At 37.5% G+C, this 20,433-nt stretch overlaps 1 pseudogene; it reads right to left on the bottom strand.

Annotated features, from left to right (window-relative positions):
• Positions 1-13,475: 13,475 nt before the first annotated feature.
• Positions 13,476-14,941, bottom strand: LOC141514848 (large ribosomal subunit protein uL4A-like; annotated as a pseudogene).
• Positions 14,942-20,433: the final 5,492 nt, after the last annotated feature.

The raw sequence follows: 20,433 nt of genomic DNA on the forward strand, positions 1-20,433 counted from the left end.
CCTTAGCCCTTGTCCAGTCACTGTCTTCATGTGCCTTACCTTTCAATCTGTCAATCATCAAGCCAATGGTTATATTTATTAAATAATATATTATTTACTAAATGTCAAACACTTCCCTAAGTCCTGAGGATATGAAGAAAGACAACACACCATTCCTGACCTTGAAGAGTTTACATTCTAATGGAGTAGACAGTATGCGACAAATAATTGTCCATATAAGATATATAACATAACTGGAAGGTACAGAGGGAAGATGTTAACAGATATAACATATAATAGACAAGAAAATGTTTCCTGCAAGAGATGGGATTTGAATTAAGTCTTGAAGGAAGTCAGGGAAGCTGGAAGGCAGAGGTGAGGAGAGAAAGCATTGGGTGAAAAGAAGAGCAATGTCAATGTGTAACTGATTTTAGAGTATATAGAGGGAAATTAAGAGTAAGAAGACTAGGAAAGAGGTCATTTTATGAAGTGTTTTAAATGCCAAATAAGGATTTTATTTTTGATCTTTGAAAAATATGGGATGCCACTGAAATTTGTTAAGTTGGAATGCTCTTTAGCAACCCTCTCCTCTTGTCATATAGTGATCATTGGATTTTGAGTCTGAGGATCTACATTTAGATACTAGTCCTGACATAACCTTGTTTGAGGCACGTCAGTATTCTGGTCTCAGTTTCCTTATCTGTAAAACACGGAGGTTGGACTAGATAGACACATTTTTTGAGCTTTTATTATATAATTTTATGATGAATTTTGGTGCTAGAGAAAACTTTTAGAATCCCTTGGACTGAAAGGAAATCAGATCTATCAATACTTTATTAACTGGAAGGTCTAATATTGAAACTGAAGGCTTAAATATTTGACACATAATTAGAAGATAGGATGCATTGCAAAAGACCTTGGTATTGGGAAAGATTGAAGGCAAAAGTAAAAGGGAATGGAAGGTGAGATGGATAGATAGTATCATGAAAACAATGATCATGAACTTAGACAGACTTCCAGAGATAGTAGATTAGCATATTAAATTTAAAAGTGTGCTTTTCAGCCTTTTCCTTCTGCCCAGAGAGCCAGTCATTAAATATTTACCAGTATGTCATTAATGATTGGAAAGAAGATAAGGAGTCATTGAAGGGGGATAGAGAAGAGTTATTTGAAAAATAGATGTAGTATCTCTAAAGTTAAGGAGGGGAGGAAATATCTAGTAGGGAGTAGTCAGTATTCTTAAATGAACAAAGGTCAAAGATATTGAGGACTGGGAAAAGTCCATTAAGTCTGAGTGTTAGAAGAAAAGTTTCAGTGGAAGCCAGATTGAATGGGGTTAGAAACAGAGGATATGGAAAAACTGGGAGGAAATATTGAGGGAATGGAGAAATAAGACTTTTGATTAGTCAATTAGAACAAATTTACCATTTCCAAAAATGCCTTATTTCCAGAAATGTCCAGCCTAGAGACATCTAGGTGACCCATTGGATAGAATACTAAGTTTGGAAGACCTTAATGCAAATCCAGCCTCAGGAACTTACCATCTATGTGATTCCTGAGCACTTAGCTTCAGTTTCAGTTTCCTCAGCTGTAAAATGGGAATAATTATAGGACCTACCTACCTACCTACCTCCCCAAGGCTGTTGTGGGGATCAAATGAGATAATATTGGTAAAGTGATTAGCAAAGTGCTCAATATATGGTAGATACTTAATCAATATTTGTTTCCTTCTTTCCTCCTTTGAAATCTTGAGTCTATCATCTTTTTGTCAGGAAATGTAACATTCATTATTATTATTCTCCTACAATCTTGGTTGTTTTTTGCATGGAGCAGAATTATAAAGTTTTTCAAAGTTTTTGTTTTTATAACGTTATAAATTGTTATCTAAATTCTGCTCTTTTCACTCTACATCTGTTCATATAAGTCTTCCCAATTTTCTCTGAAACTACCCCTTTCATCATCTTTTCTGACATAGTGGTACTCCCTTCATATTCCACAATTTATTTAACCACTTTTTAGTTTATTCCCCTTAGTTTCCAGTTCTTAGCCACCACAAAAGAGTTGCTATCAATATTTTGGTACATTTAGATTCTTTTCCTTTTTTTTTTGATCTCTTTGTGGCATAGTCCTTGTAGGGATATTTGCAAGGTCAAAGTAATTACTTTGGACCTAGTATCAAACTGCTTTCCAGAAGGTCTGGACCAATTCATGACCACTACAAAAATGTACCAGTTTTCCTACTGCCCCTCCAACATTGGATCATTTTTCTTTTTCATGTGAGTGACAATTTTGTCCTTATAAATGAATACATGAAGTGGTACTATGTTACTGTTTTACTTTGTATTTTAAGGAGGTTTTTTCCCCCAAGAAATTTAGCTGTGAAAGAAAAGAGAGAATTGGGATAGGATGGGATAAGACAGAAAAGTAAAAGGAAGTCTTTTTTTGAATAGGGCATCCTTGCTGACTGAAAAAAGAAACCAGAGGAAAAGAATAAATTAGAGATGTATGAGACAGAGAGGGTAAGATTGCTGCAGTAAGCTGCTAGGGTAGATGGAAGGCTATGGGATCAAGGGTGGAGATAGAGTGATTAGCTTTAATAAGGAGTTGGGATACCTCATCTTCTATGAAGAGAGTGGGGTCATAATGCAATAAAATTATGAGAAATGGGGGAGTTGAAGGCTTTCTTGTTGGATGAGCTGTCTTCTCATTGAAGTAGAAGCCCAAATTATTTATTTTAAGTGTGGGGTGTAGGAGTATAGCTGAAGATTCAGTGACGGAATGGTTTGAAGAAGTTGCTTTGAAATAATGAGATAGGTATATGACTTCTAGTGGTGCTCCTATAAATGTCTATTAGATTGATCTGGATGACACTTAGGAGGTTATTTAGTCTAACACTTTCCTTCTCTCATATGAGGAACTTGGGGCTCAGAGAAGGCAAATGGCCTGCCCAAGATAACACAGGCAGCAAATAGCAAAGGTGAAATTTGAGTCCAGGTCTCTCTTCTGATCCAGCCCTCTATCCACTCTATTGCTTCAATAATAATAATCTTACACCTTAAAAATGAGAAGAAATGTTTGAAAATTTCAGTTTGTTTTGGGCTTGAAGCATGTAAATGAAGTAAATGGGGAAATTGCCTCCCTAACACCAGGAAGACAAGCTTTGGTTCAGTTTCACCTTTTCTTACCTTTTGGTCCCAATCTTTATAGGGAGGGACTGGGCTCATTTCACATGCCTCAGATTCTAGCCATGAAACTTAATAAAGTCATTTAAAAAATTTTGCCCACTTGGGATCTGTTGCAACCTGCATATTTCCCTGACTGACCTTCACCTTTCTTTTGCTAATTGCCAGGTGCAAGCATGGTAGGTGGAAGGTTGGAAAAGGTATCATAAAAGTATATGTCCAGAGTGGAAGTTATATTTGGATGGAGAAGCAGTGCAATTTAAGAGGTAATAGGAAGGTTCAATGTCCAAAACATTTATCCTACTTAGATGCCACAATACCCTGAGGTGGCATCTCAGGGTGGAAAGAGCATTGAGTATGGAGGCAGGAAGACGAATTATAATCTGCCCTCAGATATTTACTGTGTGACTGTGGGCAAATCACTAAACATTAATTTCCTTAACTATTAAATGAGGACAATAATAACAGGTACCTCCCAGGATTGTTGTGAGGATCAAATAAGATAGTAAATCCTTTAGCATATATATATATATATATATATGATGCTTAATATATGCTTCTTTCCTTCCTTCCTGAAATACTTCCACTAGAAATTAATATCTTAGGCAATCTTCTTCCTGCCACTCTTTTTTAAAAATGCAAATATTCCTGAGATGAATAATATATTAAAATAATTTATGCTCATGTGTCAGTAATTCATCAAATAGCTGGATGGATGAGGAAAAGTTAGACAACTAAAAGGAGAAAAGTAGTATGGGGCATGTTGAACATAAAATCTCTTCCCTTATACTGAAGGCCACTCTTTTGTAGGTGAAAGGTGCTGGAAATGGTTTTTAGTGAGTCACTGAGTTCTTTCACATGTCTGTTTGTGACCCCATTTGAGGATTTGCTATTTTCTTCTCCAGCTCATTTTACAGTTGAAAAAACGGCGGCAAATGGGGTTAAATGACTTTCCCAAGCTCACTAGCTGGTTTGAGGCTGGATTTGAACTCAGTAAGGTGAGTCTTCCTGATTCTAAGCCTGTCACTCTATCCACTGAACCATCTGGCTTCCCAAGAATGATGCCCAATGGATTCTCAGATCATTGCTCTTAGACACCATGAGGGACTCAGGGAGCACCAATTTTAATCCCACCTCTACCATTGACTACCTTGTGTGACTAAGGCCAAGTTTCTGTGACTCAGTTTCCTCATCTATAAAAGTAAGAGAATTAGGCTAAAATTTAATCACTAAATGACCTCACATATCCCGTCTAACTCTAATATTCCAGAAGACTTGGGTTCAAATCCCACTTTAGATTTCTCCTTACCTATTTGACCTTGGAAATTCCCATGACTTCCCCATGCCTCAGTTTTTTCCACATATAAAATAAAATCTCCTCCATTTCTGAATCCATAATTCTATAATCCTCAAGCTCTGGACTTGAAAGTAATGCCACATTTTTTGTGATATGGCGAAAGACAATGGTATGAGGAGTTAAAAAAAAAGTTTGCTTAAGGTCCAGGTTCTGGTTACTTTGCTGGTTTGGGGAGCTTCCTTTGTTACTAAAAACTGTTTTAGTGTGGTTAGTAAATGAACTGTTAGAATTTAGGCCACACAATTTCCCTAAATTCTGTTTGAGTTGACATTTCTTCCTTTTGCCTTTTTTTGTTTTCCTTTTTTTTTGTACTGTTCTCTTCTTTCAAGAGACTTTTTCCTAATGACACTAACTTTATTCTGTGGTCTTAGTTTTTTTGGTCCTCTTTACTTTGGTTTGCTTTCCTGTCATACTAAGGTTTCAAATTGTTACTTCTATTCAGTTTCAGTGGTTTCTCTTGAGTTTTCTGCAACCTGAAACCAGAGTTTCCCCTTCCTCTTCAAATCTCAGAGTATGCTTCAATCATGATTCAGTCAAGAAGAAATGATCACGGGATTTGGTGTTGGAGGAGATGATTCCCAGTTCCAGCTCTCCCTTCTTTTACCTTTGTGACCTCGAGTGGGAGGAGGTCTTTGGTGTTGGCAGAGCTGACTCCCATTTTCAGTTCTCTGTCCTTTTATCTGTGTGATCTTGTTGGGAAGGCTTTCAGAGTTGGAGGAGATGACTCCCAATTCTAGTTCTCCCTATTTTTACCTATGTGAACTTGAGTGGGGGGGGGGCCTTCAATATGATCCTTTTTTTTTTCACCTGGAAAAGTGGTCACAATAGATAGATCTTTTGGAACCTTTCTAGATCTAAATCATTTGACCCTCTGATCTCTTTGCTTTTCATCTCTGAACTATGAGACTGTTTCCATTTCAAGGAATTCTGGCCAAACAGTTATTATTTGTTAAGAAAAAACAAACATTCATGACATGATGGAGCTATGACTGATTTCCTCCATGCCTGTCTCCCAAGATCTGCTATTTTCTACCTTTGTCCCTTATCAATCTTTCCAAATTTGCATTGAGATTGAGTAGTGTGATCTTGTAGTATCCATACTTGTTGGTAGGGTGACTTCTTTTTTTTAAACACAAAAACAAATTTCCCTCTCTGCTTTCTAGATCCAGGTGTGAAATTCTCTATTCAAAGGCTAAGTGTATAAAGTCAAGGCTCAAAGCATTCTTCATGACTCATTTGCTTTAATGTCTTTCAGCTTGTGCCTCTTTGGGATTTCTGGACTGACTGGTAACCACCTTCCTGGAATCTGTACAGGTAAAGAAAAGAAATTAACTGACATAAAAAAATAAAAAGAGGGTGGCTCTGCCTGAGCCTGTCTGTCATGTGGTCGGGCCACCGTGCAAATTGCTCTGGAGCTCCTGCCAAAGCTCTCAAGGTTTCTTGGAGCAGGCTCAGCCCCAGGATGAATCTCCCCTCAGAGCACACACTCTGGGGATGCTGGCAAGGCTGTGGGTGCTTCCTGTGAGGCACGCTTGCTCTGGGGCAAGCCTTGTAGCTGCCACGTGGAATGTGGTAGTGGGAGGGTGGATGAGGGAGGAGGTACTTGCAGTGGGAAGAGCCAGGCAATTACAGAGAAGACAGTAGAACACCTTAAAAAAATCTTTGAATTGCTCTTTCCTCTTTATGGTTTGATACTTTTTATGCTGGAAAATATATATTTTTAAAAAACTTTGCAGGCAGGGAGGTTCCAGTTCTCACTTTACAATCCCATCTAGTGTTTAACCACTCAGTTGTACTGAGTTCTTCCTCTTATCTAATCTGGATTTATCCTGCTTCAGTGGACACCAGCTTCCTCCTGTTTTCTACTCAGTGGAAGCAGCAAATGGCTGTTCTTTTTCCCTGTGAAGAGATGGGCTGCTGAGCTCTCCCACCCCTACTCCAGCAAAAACCTAAAAAATTTCTCTAAGCCAGAAACTACAGCGACTTCTTCCATCTAATAACAGTACAAAAAAGTCAGCTAGAAACCCACAGGCAGTAGGAAAGGGGGCATCCAGCAAGGCCCCTGCCAGCCCAGGCAAACAAGCCCCCTGTTTCCCAGCTTCACTAGGCCAGAAATACATATAGCCTGCTAGGCTCTATGTCCTTAAACAGCAAGAAAACTCTAGAGTGGCATAGTGCACCAGACCTGGAGTCAGGAGGACTGAGTTCAAATTTGGCCTCAGACACTTAATACTTACTTAGCTGTAATGACTTCGGGCAAGTTACTTAATTCCATGGCCTTGCAAAAAGCAAAACAAACAAATAAAAAAAAAAGAAAAGTATAGAGTACTTAGAAACACATAGTAGAGACCTTTAAAAACATTGGAGTGGCAGTGATCAGTACAGAGTGACAGGATTCTCAGATTGTGCCCCCTCCCCCACGTCTATCTCCTCAGAGGGTTCTGAAGAGCCAGCACTCAGAATCTCAAAGATTGAGGTGGAATGAGGGAAACTAATTTTTTTGAGTAATTGAGATGACACAGGGAAATACCATGCAGTTCTAACTATCTGAAAGCCCAGCAATGGACAGAACTCATTCTGGCACAAAGCCTCATTTTAGGAACTAAGACTGGAAAGATGATAAACAAAGAAGACAATGATTGCTACAAAAATTGTTGTAGCTCTCTATATGGCCAAAAATCCAACTTTAACAACTGTAAGTAGAGAGTCAAGGGGAAAAAATGAATTTTCCAGAAGGTCTACCTTGATAATGCAAGAGACAAAAGAATGAAATAAGAACTCTGGAGGAAAGAATTTGAAGAATAGCTTAGAAGAGAAAGTGGCAAACCTTACCCAAGTAATGAATTTTCTGAAACAAGAATAACTCAAAGAGAAGTAATAAGACTCCATAAAACATAAAGAAATATTAGAACAAAAATTTTAAAGTGAAAAATAGAAGAAAATGTAAGATATCTGATATGAAAAATCAACCAATTGGAAAATATATCAAGTAGAGATAATTTAAGAATTACTGGACTCCTGAAAACCATGCCAAAAGAAAAATAACCTGTATATTATATTTCAAGAAATCAGTTTTCATAAGTGAAAACTGCCTAGGTTGTTTAGAAGGTAAAGTGAAAATAGAAAGAAGATAGAAACAAAATCTACTAATCATTATTTCAAAGAAATAGCAAAAGAAAAAGTCTCAGGAATGTCACAATCAAAATCCAGAATTCTGACATTTAAAAAAAAACACTGCAAGAACTCAGAGTACAAATGTGTAAATATTTTTGCACATTCTTAGAGTTTTTTTAAAATACCATTCCCTCCCTTAATTTACTTTCTTTCTAATTCTTTTTCCTTCTCCTCTTTCCTTCCTGTTTCCCATTGAATGAGATACAGTTTTGTACCCAATTTGTGTGTATGTGTGTGTGTGTGTGTGTGTGTGTGTGTGTGTATGCGTGTGTATGTGTGTGTATGTGTGTGTGTTCTTCTCCTTAAACCTGTTCATATAAGAGTGAAGTTCAAGTTTCATTCATTCCTCCTCCCCTCCTTCTTGTTTGTAGAGACTTCTATTTGCATATTCTGATTATATGAGATAATTTTCCCTAACCTTCCTTTCCTTCCCCTTACCACCAGCATATTCTATTTCCTTTCTCTTTCTATCAGCATATAACAGAACCTTATCTAATTAGCCTCCCTCTATGAGCCCTGATGATGCTAGGGGTTCAGAGGGGGCACATATACCACGTCCATATATTACAATCTAAGCAGTTTATTCTATCTTAGTCTTTTATCATTGCTTACTTGTGTATACTTTTTTTTATGTTTGTCTTATCTTCTGTGTGCGAACATCAAAGTTTCTACATGACTTGTCTTTTTATCTGGAATTGCTGAGAGTCTTCTATTTCTCTAAATGGACATTTGCCCTTGTAGGTTTACACTCAGTTTTACTGGGTAAGTTATTCTTATCTGTAAGCCCGTATCTTTTGCCTTTTGGAATATTGTATTCTAAGTTTACTGCCCTGTTACAATGGTGGCTGCTTGAATCATGTGGGATCCTGTGATTTTTTTCTTGCTGCTTGCAAGTGTTTGTTCTTTCTTTGACCTGAATGCTCTGGATTTTGGTTATAATGTTCCTATGATTTTTAATTTTGAAGTTTCTTTCAGGCATGACTGGTGAATTCTGTTTATTTGCACTTTTTCTATGGTTCTAAAAGATCTGAACTTTTTTTAAGATTTCCTTTTATATATATATCTATATCTATATCTATATATATATATATATATTTTGTTTGCTTAAAAATCATTTTAATTTCAGGGATTGGGGTGAAGTAGAAATTGAGGCAATTGGGCGGCTAGGTGGCACAGTGGATAAAGCACTGGCCCTGGAGTCAGGAGTACCTGGGTTCAAGTCTGGTCTCAGACACTTAATAATTACTTAGCTGTGTGGCCTTGGACAAGCCACTTAACCCCATTTGCCTTGCCAAAAAAAACCTTAAGAAATTGAGGCAATGGGAGAAAGAAACTGAGAGAGAAGAGAAACAAGGTGCATTGAAACATTTTAAAATGGGGAGAACAAAAGGAAATATAAGTAAGCAGAAAAGTTTTGAAAGCAATGTATTAATTCTAAAAACCAAGTAATAAGAAATATATGCAATGAAGGTTAATTATCTCAAAATGCATTTTTTTGGTATTTGTGCTATATGTATAGAAATGCTCATGTTTTGATGCTTAAGTTTAGAATATAAAAACATTTAAAAATGTTATTGAAGTTAAAAGACAGGAAGAAGACAGGACAGCTAGATTTCCCCCACCCCCCAAAATTGTCTTTTCTGACATAGATCATACTAAGAATCCACACACTACAGATGGGGCAAAATATTTACAGGAAATCTTCCTTCAATATTATTTGGAATTAGTTGATGAAATTAAACTCCCTCCTCTATGACCTGGAAGCAGCTAACATAAAATTCTATGGAATGTAATTCATAATCTTAGAAATTGTGATATGATAATAATGTATGTTGAAATGAGAAATAGTGATGCTGTTAATGACAAATATTAATATATGGTGGGGGGGGGGGAAGTTTGCTTGATATCTGGAAAATGGAGGTTAAGAAATGGTCAATGTGTCTCCAAGAATGGCGAAGGGAGATAATCCCTTGATAGACCAACCTGAGGGTTCCAATCCACTTGGCAGGTATATTACTCTAGTGGAGAAAGTTGACTCAGCAGCCTAGCTGCATAACTAGATGGAAATGATTGCTTAAGCACAGTCAATCTCCTTAGCTATGCCTCCTTATTCACTAAGTAACCTGATTTGAATTCATTTTCCTAAGTAGGTGTCCCTACTGGCAAGAGAATGTGCTGATGGGATGACCTAAATATCTAGTCCTCTTGGCAGTTATATTTCTTTCAATAATTGAATAAATTAGCTTTCTGGTTTATAAAATCACTTTTTTTGTTTTAGCAAACTTGGTTAAGTGTGAATCAGTTCTTTAGAGTTTGATTTCTTTTGGGAAATTAATAAAACTTGGGTTCTAAACTCTCAGGATTGAGAACTAGTTCTAGGGTCATGGCAGACATATCAAAATAGAATACCTTATATCCTGAACTGTGGTAGCATATCCATTTCTCATGTTATTCATGATATTACTACATTTATATCAAATTCAAAAGGGGGATCTATGGAAAAGGGTCAGGGGTTAAGAGACAGAACAATACGAGGAGAGAATGTTATCAGGAAAAAGGCTTGAGGTCAGAGGACTCCACAGAGGATATTGATGGATCAAATCTCAGATGCTTACCACAGTTCCTTTTATTTTCACTTAACTCAAGATGTTTCCCAACTGGGGACAGATTCTCAAGGGTCCAAGTAACTTCTTTGTCTTAGTAAGGAAGATCTTTCTTCATTATTCCACAACCCAGTGGTTGTCTTTTCCTTTGGAATTTCTTATCATCATTTGGCCCTATCACATAATTAACCCTTATTTTGAGTTCCCCTAACTTCAACAACAAATTTTTTTCATTATTTTATTTAAAGCTTTTCCTTATTTATTGTGACATTAACATAAATAACATATACAAATATTTTGGTATATAAAGAGCATCAAGAAAAGATGATTGTATCTTATGAATTGTTGCCTAGCTTATTTTAGTTTTTTAGATTTTTCAAGGCAATGGGGTAAAGTGACTTGCCCAAGGCCACTCAGCTAGGTAATTATTATTAAGTGTCTGAGGTCGCATTTGAACTCAGGTACTCCTGACTCCAAGGCCGGTACTCTATTCACTGAGCCACCTAGCTTCCCCTGCTTAGCTTATTTTAAAAGAAACTTTGATAAGATTTTACTAATGCCATTATTTTTATATTAATAATTTCTAGATGTACTTAGAAAGAAAAAAATAGTTAAGTAAAAACTAGTGGCATAGTAACTAACTGCATAATATACCTATTAGTACCTACCCCATCTCTATCCAAAGAAGAGGGTAGATAGTTTGTACATTACATAGAATTCTAGACCTGGAATCAGGAAGACCCATCTTTGTGAGTTCAAATCTGGCCTCAGATACTTAACCTGGGTGAGTCACTTAAACCTATTTGCCTCAGTTTCCTTTGTGAAATGAGCTGGAGAAGGAAATAGCAAACTGTTCCAGTATTTTCATGACTCAAATGTGGTCATGAAGAATTGGGCACACTGAAAACAACAAACTAAACCCAAAGAAGTGAGGTATCCTTCAGTAGGCATTGATTGCTAATAAATTAAATTTGTTCCAAAAGTATACTATTCAGTATTCAGAACACTTTCCTCATAGAAACAATATATGTGGTGGTTAAGTTGCCAGTTCAACACAAGAAACCTCTTTAACCTGCAATGAAGTTGGAAAGTGCTGTTTTAAGTATCCATGCTTTTGTTCTAAAATATGTCTATTGATATGGTAATGAAAATAAAACAAAGATTGTTCTGAAATGTTTGAAATTTTTTAGTTACCTTTTGAGTTGATGTTGAGATTAAAGATATGTTAACTTATAGAGGATCTGTGCAGTGGAAAAGATAAGAGGGTGCACTTTGGAGCCAGGAAAATCTAAGTTCAAACCTAGACTGACTGTGCTCCCTGGGTGTCTCAAATAATCTTGCATTGACAGAAGCAATGCTCTAAAATGAGAAGGGGCCTTTCTCAGTTGAGAGAAGTTGTATCCTTGCTGGGAATTTCCTCCAGCAATGATATTACAGGTCCAGTCAATCAACCAAAAAGTATTTGTTAAATATTTACTATATGCCTCACATAGCCTCCACTTTGGAGAAACAAAGAAAGGCGAAGAACACTCCTGTCTATCAAGGACTCACAATCTAAAGGGAGAGAAAATTTGCAAACAACATGAAAGCAAGATATACATACTAGATAAATTGGGAGTCATCTCAGAGGGAAGGTACTAAGATTAAGGATGATGGAGAAAGACTTCTTGCAAAAGAGGGAAATTTAGCTGGGATTTGAAGGAAGTTAGGGAAGCCAGTAGGCAAAGATAAGGAGGGAATGATCTAGCAAAAAAACAAACAAATTAAAAAAAAATTAATACCTAGACCTTTTGGTGCTTAATTAATGTTTGTTGAAAGAAAATCTAATAAAGCATTAAACTTCAAACATGCTCACATCTTTAAATTGACAACCGATTTATGCTTATTTAGTGTTTGGAATGGGGAAGGATTTAAGAGATATTTTGTAACAAGATCAAGGAAAGGAGAATGAATTTCTGAGAGTGCTGATTCATACATTCTTCATTCATTCATGCTTTGTTTAAGACTCCAGAATGAAACATTTGCTTTATTCTCAGCCATAACTTTTGACAAATATGTATCTGTTGTTTGCTGATACAGCCCATGCCAACTGTTAAAAAGTGTTGCTAACAGGCTACAGGACCCAATCAATGTTGAGCACAACAATGAAAAACTATGCACAACAATGTTTCTAAGGGAGAATGCATTCAGCTACGATTTGAGATGCCAATTGCTCTTCTCCCTTTTTTCCTTTCTCATTCCCAAGGTTATGGGAATAGTCCCCTGCTCCCCTTTCCCTCTCTTTCTTGCCTCAATTAGCAGGGAGAGGTAGGTAGGAGGCCCTGGTGGCTTGAGGCAAGAGGTTCAGGAGATCAGGGATTGGAGAAGGGGGAGGGATAAAGATAAAGTCTGATGTAGACTAGGGATTGGGATTGAAGTTTAAGGGAATCAGAGGTAGTGGCGACTGGGGCCTTTAAGCAAGCATAAAACCCCAGAGACATTACTTAGTCCTTGTTGGCTTCCTTTCTTCCAAGGACCCCTGGGATTCCTTGGTTTGTTTACCTACTATTCTTATGTCTTCTATAATTTCTTTCTTCTATAATCTGAACCTTCCAGGGTTCAGTGCAAGTACATGAGGCAGTCTATCCTATTCCTTATGAATATCCCTAAGAATTTTCCCCATGGTATTAATAATAGAGAAACAGAGGAGTTTAAAAAAAACTTCTTACTCTGACACTCCAAGACTCCCTTCCTTTCTTTTAACCCCCATAAGGAAAGACAAAGTTGCATTCAATAGATCCAACTCAGCATTTATTAATTATCTATTCCTGTAAGGCTCAGGGCTAGGGCTGAAAACTGGGTGACAAACCCTAAATTTCATCTCCATTTCAAAGAATCCTCACATTTTCTAGGGCATTCAATAAATCGCAGGAAATGACTCTGTGTGGTGTGTTGAGTAGTCCTGCTGAGAAGGTTTTACTCTTCCTTCCTGCTCTTCTTTTCCCTTTTATCCCTGCAGTCATGGGATTTATAGATTTAGAACCCTAAAGAGCCTCAAAAGGACATTAAGTCAAACTTTCTCATTTTTACAGTTGAAGGAATCAAGGTTCAGGTTTAACAGCTTGCCCAAGTTATACAGATAGCGCCAAGGATTTGAAACCAGAACTTCTGACTTTAAATTTAATATATTTTATTCCCCCTTCACAAAAACATGGTTTTTTTTTGCCACTTTGAATATTTATTCTTTAGAAATTCACAGCAAGTGACACACAATAGATAGTAGTGGTCCGTGTGTGTGTGTGTGTGTGTGTGTGTGTGTTTGTGTGTGTGTAGTTCTTTTTCAGCTGCTGACTTGTTTTCCACTGGTTTCTTTGCTGTTGTAGGTTCTTTACATCTTTTTTGCTGATTTCTTCTGCCCTGGAACCTTCTTTGTTCCTGCAAGCTTCTTATTACCTACAAACTTCTTTTTCTCATCTACCACTTTCTTTGCTTCCATAATCTTCTTTAGTGAAGCATTTTTTTTTGTTTTCTCTGATTCTTTGATTCTTAACCTGGTGTAGGATGGCATTCCAACACATTGTCTTGGAATATGGGTTCAGTTTCTCCATGAGTCTCAAGTTCTTCAGTGGGTTCTTCTTGAGGGCTCGGTAAATCTGTTTTGCGGATGCAGCCTCCAGATCTCTTGGCTTTTCAAAATCCTGGTAAGGTCTATATTGGTCATCTTGGGCATGGGAAGATTGTAGTGACTTTTCAAGACCCTTCTGGGTGGCAGGCCCATACTATGCACCATACAGGTCATCCAACTTGCAGAAAATACTTTCATTTCAAATACAGAAACACCCCACATGCCCACCAGGAGCAAGTCTCAAAAGGTTCTATTTGCTCACATTAAGTAGAGTAATACCAGGAATGTTTTTGAAAGTCTTGATAATACCATTGTCTTCATTATAGATGATACAAGTTTCCCAAAGCTGGATACAATGATGGTTTCTCATTTTACCCTTTCCATTTTGCATTTGCTGATGCATAGATTTTTTTTTTATATATATAATTCCATGCCTTCAGCTTCTTAAGCAGTAAAACTGCTTCCTTGATCTTCTTAGACCTCTCTACTTTATCTTCAACCACTAGAGGAAGTTCTGGGACTTTTGTCAAGTTGATGACTTTTTTTTGCAAGGCAATGGGGTTAAGTGACTTCTCTAAGGTCACACAGCTAGGCAATTATTAAGTGTCTCAGGTCCCTGTGCTGCCTCAAGTTGATGACTTTTTGACATGACCAGTACTAGTAGGGAAGAGTCTGTCAAAAGCAGAGCAGATGACATATCATTTTTGTATTGTATTCACTCTGCAATACCAACCCAAGTCTTGGTAGGAACAAACCGGTGACCTCCTTTGTACATGTTTCCAAAAGCACCCTGGCCAGAGGAGTGAGTCCCTCCACCCCAAACACATGGAGTTCAAGCAACAGCTCTGCCAAATTCCCAAGACTCAGCACAAGTTTGTTGACAAAATAAGATTGTCGATTTTTTTCTCAAGTTGGTATGAAAAATATTCACAATATTTGGACAAATGATGGAGCCTTAAGGACAGTAGGCAAGGTAACCTTTTTGCCAGATACTTGCCCCTTTTCAGAGTACACAGTTTATCAAGGGACATACACAAGCCATGGCAGAGAGTAAGAGCCACACTCCTCTCTGCTCAATGGCTCCATCAGGAAAAGATTAATTACATGCTAAAACAATTTTTAAACATTTGTTTTTTTAAAGTTTTAAGTTCCAAAGTCTATCTTTTCCTCCTTCTCTCTCCTATTGTAAGCAATCAGATGTACATTATACATGTGCAATCATGTAAAACATTTCCACATTAGTCATTTGTACAAGACTTGAATAAAATAAAAAAAGAAAATGAAAAATTAACATGTGTCAGTTTATATTCAAACAAATCAGTTCTTTCTCTGAAGACAAATAATATGCTTCATCATTAGTACTTTGGCATTGTCTTGGATCACTGTACTGCTGAGAATAGCTAAGTCATTCACAATTTTTCATTGTTCAATGTTGCTATTACTATGTGCAATATTCTCCTGGTTCTGTTCACTTCACTTTGCATCTGTTCAAGTAAGTCTTTCCATGTTTTTCTGAAATCCTTCTGCTTTTCATTTCTTATAGCCCAATAATATTCTGTCAAAATCATATACCCTAGCTTATTTATTCATTTTCTAACTGATTGGCATCCATTTGATGTCCAGTTCTTAGCCACTACAAAAAGAGCTGCTATGTATATTTTTGTATAAATGGTTTTTACCTCCCCTTCTTTTTTTTCTTTTAAAGGCAGTGGGCTTAAGTGACTTCCCCAAGATCACACAGCTAGGCAATTATTAAGTGTCTGAGGCCAAATTTGAACTCAGGTCCTCCTGACTCCAGGGCCAGTTCTCTTTCCACTGTGATACCTAGCTGCCCCCCCTTTTGATATTTTTGGCATATATAGACCCAGAAGTAGTATTGATTGATCAAGGGGCAATGCAGAGTCTTATAACCCTTTGGGTATAAGAACTTCTGACTTCAGAGATACTATGCTGCCTAAACTTCTAATATTCACTCAATGTTAGCTATATTTGTTATGCTTCAGTCAGACTGAGACCTGTTAAAGACTTTAGCTTAAAAAAAAAGTCTCCCACTTCATCTAAGGTCCATCTCCAGTCATCCTGATCTATATTTTGTCACTGGACCCAGGTGCCTCTGGAGGAGAAAATGAGTCTGGTGCCTTTAATAAACCCACCTCACTTAAATCCAATTCACTTATATGTCTTGGCATCACCCCCCTGATATAATGACCCTCTTTTAGATCTAAGGAGAAACAATAACAACAAACAAGTCAATTTCAGGCAAGCCTCTAGAAACCAGCTCCAGATTTCCTAGTACAAACAATTTTTCCCCTTAATAAGCTGGGGTTAACCTAGATATTAGCCACTTTTGTACTTAACTATAATTTATACATACTGCAATGCTCTTTGCTTTTTGTTTTTATATTCAAGTGATAGATGATAAATTTGATGGTGTCCAATGACATTGATCAAAAGCAGTTTTTAAAAAGTCAACCTGTAGGTATCATATTTGTGATCTTAGAGACTAGATTTATTCTTCACTTAGTAGAAGGTAAGCCCCCCAAGTCAGGGATTATTTTATTTTTGTCCTTGTATGTCCAGGATGTTGATCTGGCACTTAGAATCATAGACTTAGAGCTGAAGGAAACTGAGAAGTCATGGAGTCTAATCTCATTTTACAGATAAGGAAACCGAGGCCTAGAGAAGTGAAAGTGAATTGCCCAAGGTCACCTAGTAAGTTAGAGAGCTTACATCAATAGTCCTGTCCATTTCTAAATCATTCTGCCTATATCTGGTCATCCTCCTCAATCCCCTCCCCCTGGAACCTAAACTCTTTTCTGGAATCTCTGGGGATTTGATAGATGAACTTTTGTCTGATCATGTCAAGAACTAGGCCTCCAAGTCACTTTCCTGAAATTTCTAAATTTTGATGCCAAACTTGTATCATCCTCTTCCCCTTTATGTGTTACATTCCCCCATTACATTCCTGGGGGTGGAGGGGATAGGGACTGATTTTTGCCACATGGTAAGTGATTGATAAATACTTTTTCATTGATTATATGCACTACCTGCATTAATAATTACTTAATGAATTATTATTTAATTGAAATGGATTCTATAACTTATTTTAAATTATCAGCATTAGACTTTTAGACTTATATGACCTTAAATGGGCAAAATTCTACATCAAATTTTGTTTAATTTATACTTGTAAACACCAGAAGACAAAGACTCTTTCCTTTTAGTTCAAGTGTTTTCTATCTTTGGCCTTTACAGAAACCCTGAAAGAATAGACAGTCTCAAAGGAATGTATTTGTTTGCTTTCCTCTCCAAACAGGAAGGGAAAAGGCAACCCTAGATGGTAAACAAGGGATAACCAACCTTTCTGATAACTCCCTCAATATTCAGTTTTGGATTATAGTCAATTTTTTACTTTAGCAAAACATAATTGCTTGCACAGGCATGTACATAGAGCAAGCTGGGTGTGCCTGTGTGCATTTTATAAGCTAGCTCCAAAGTGTATATTTTAAAGTAAAGTTTAGTTGTTAATGAAAAATTATCTTTTATTAAATTTCCATTTCTTTAATTAGTTTGATAAATAAAAATAAAATCCTTTATGATTATTTACTATATTCTCCTTAAAATATAACCTTCTCTGAACATAACTCAGTGAAATGTGCTGTCCATGTCTTTGTTTGCATGGCTGATAATGCTTGGGTTAAATTAAAAGGGAACTATGTCTTTCAGTTATTATCAGTTATTTCAGGAGCAACAGGAATATGGAGAGTGGTGCATCATAACTGACCCACAATCACTGTCAGCCCTCGTCAAGATTGTGAAAAGGATCAAGTTGAGGGACAGCTAGGTGGTGCAATGGATAGAGCACTAGTCCTGGAATCAGCACTGGATCTGAGTTTAAATTTAACCTCAGGCATTTAATAATTTGCCTAGCTGTGTGACCTTGGAAAAGTCACTTAACCCCATTGTCTTAAATAAAATTAAAAAAAAAAGAAAAAATGATCAAGTTGGTGTGCTGAGGTACCTGTTCAGTCCCTCTCATCAAATTTCTTATTCCCAAACTCAGGGCTCTCTCTTCCCACTTCCTCAGTCCCCTCTCTATTTTTAGATCTTCCTATCTACACTAAGATATAGTTATAGCCAATAGATAATATTTTTATAATGCTTTAAGATTTGCAAAGCTTGCAGGGCGGCTAGGTGGCACAGTGGATAAAGCACCGGCTCTGGAGTCAGGAGTACCTGGGTTCAAATCCGGTCTCAGACACTTAATAATGACCTAGCTGTGTGGCCTTGGGCAAGCCACTTAACTCCATTTGCCTTGCAAAAATCTTAAAAAAAAGATATGCAAAGCTCTTTCCAAACATTATCTCAATCAATCCTCACAACAACCTTGTGAAGGTAGATGCTATTATTATTATTCTTCTCATTTTACAGATGAGCCAACCAAGGCACAGAGAAGTTAAGTAACTTGTCCATGATGTCATAACTAGTAAAGTGACTGACGCTGGATTTGAATTGAGGTTTTTTCTAACTCCAGAGTTCACTGCTCAATCGCCTTTACCACTTAGTTCACAATAATAATAATAATAATAATTCATCATCACTCAGCTAGTAAGGCCATATTTAAACTCAGGTTTTCCTGATTCCAAGCTCAATGTTCTTTTTTTTTATTTTTTGGTTTTTGTAAGGCAATGGATTAAGAGACTTGCACAAGGTACACAGCTAGGTCATTATTAAGTATCTGAGGCTGGATTTGAACTCAGGTACTCCTGACTCCAGGGCCGGTGCTCTATCCACTGCCAGGCTCAATGTTCTAACCACTATACCACCACCTACTGATATAAATGAAAGCAACAACTTAGTATAACTCCTCCCAGGGGAACTTATATTTCATGAGGAATTTGTTGTTATTGTTGTCTAGTTGATTTAGTCAAATCTGACTTTTTGTGACGCCATTTGGGGTTTTCTTGGCAAAGATACTGGAGTCGTTTGCCATTTTCTTCTCCAGCTCATTTGGCAGATGAGAAAAACTGAGACTAGGGTTAAGTAATTTGGCAAGAGTCACAAATCTCGTAGGTGTTTGAAGCTAGATTTGAACTCAGATCTTCCTGACTTCAGACCTTGTGCTCTATCCACTGCACTACATAGCTGCTGGGTTACAGGAACTATTAAAGACTTATGTTAAAGAGCTTTCTCTCTCTCTCTCTCTCTCTCTCTCTCTCTCTCTCTCTCTCTCTCTCTGTGTGTGTGTGTGTGTGTGTGTTGAGGTTGGTTAATTGTCATTTGTGCAACTCAACCTTTTTTCCTGTGGACTTCTAGGCATGGTAGTTTCTTGTGGGGAAAGAGGGAGTGGTAGTGGAAGCAGAGTTTAAAAAAATGAGGTGCCTGACCTCTACCCTCTTAGCCTCAGGGCTGCAAAATGAAAAGACTTTCTTCACAAAGCTTTATGAAGTGCTTTGATAACAAGCCCTGTAAAGCAGCCTGAACAGTGCCTGATACAGACTGTGAACTGGTTTCCTTTTCTGGCAGGGGCTTCTCACATCCTGTCCAGAGGGTATTTGCTTGCTGTGATTTAATCCCTATGTAAGGGGTGAGGTTGCAGACCCATCCTCAGGGTGCCCTGTGTTTCAAATGGATTTCTAATAGTGCATGCACATTCATTTGTCCTGTTCCCTCTTTTGTGCTCTCCAGTGGATACTTGTGGGACCACTGGTTAGGGTCAGGGATTCTATAGTTCAGGAGTGGAGGAAAAGATACCATGCCTAAGATAGAATGGCTAAATTAGTGAGCATAACTTGTATAATCATTAATCAATTCAATGAACAAATCAGTGACAGCATTTTTTAAAAAAATCAAGGTCACTCCTAAGCTTTTTCTACCCTCTCCCCATCCCAAGGCTCACAGATTTGAAATAAAAAAAACCCAGTAGTTCAGGGATTCTTAACTTTTCCTTTTTTGTGTGTTATTGCAGAAGTCTTTGGATCCCTTTTCAGCATAAAGTTCCTAAATTTATAAAACAGAATGCATAAAACTACAAAAGAAACCAATTACATATTAGTGATAAACATTTTTTGAAAAAAAAGTTCATGAACCCCAGGTTAAGAATCCTGTATAGGATTCACTTGCCAAGGGAAAATTGTCATCTGTTTGGTAGTGATTTGGGGCTGCTGACTTGAGGCAAGCCTATTGAAATCTCCAGAGGAAGGCTCTCATCCCAGTCTGTGCCAGACCAGAGTACTACATCACATTTCTTCCTCCAGCCCAGCTGGAGGGAGGTCACTCACTGTTGCTAAGATTGCTGGAATGTCCCAAAGTAGTGGGTGAGTAGAGAGTTGAAGGAGTGTCTTGACTGGAAACTGTGTGCTTTGGTTTGGGTCAGCCTGACTCACAGTATTTGAGTTTAATATATGGGAGTTTGTTGGAACCAATTCATCTGGTGGTATTCCTTGGGCCAGTGCTATTCTGTTTACCCAGAAATGGAATCGATGTATTCTTTGATGTTGCAGCACAGAGACAATCCTATTAGGAATTAGCTCA

This window comes from Macrotis lagotis, chromosome 1 (genome assembly GCF_037893015.1).
Source record: "Macrotis lagotis isolate mMagLag1 chromosome 1, bilby.v1.9.chrom.fasta, whole genome shotgun sequence".
Classification (NCBI taxonomy): domain Eukaryota; kingdom Metazoa; phylum Chordata; class Mammalia; order Peramelemorphia; family Peramelidae; genus Macrotis; species Macrotis lagotis.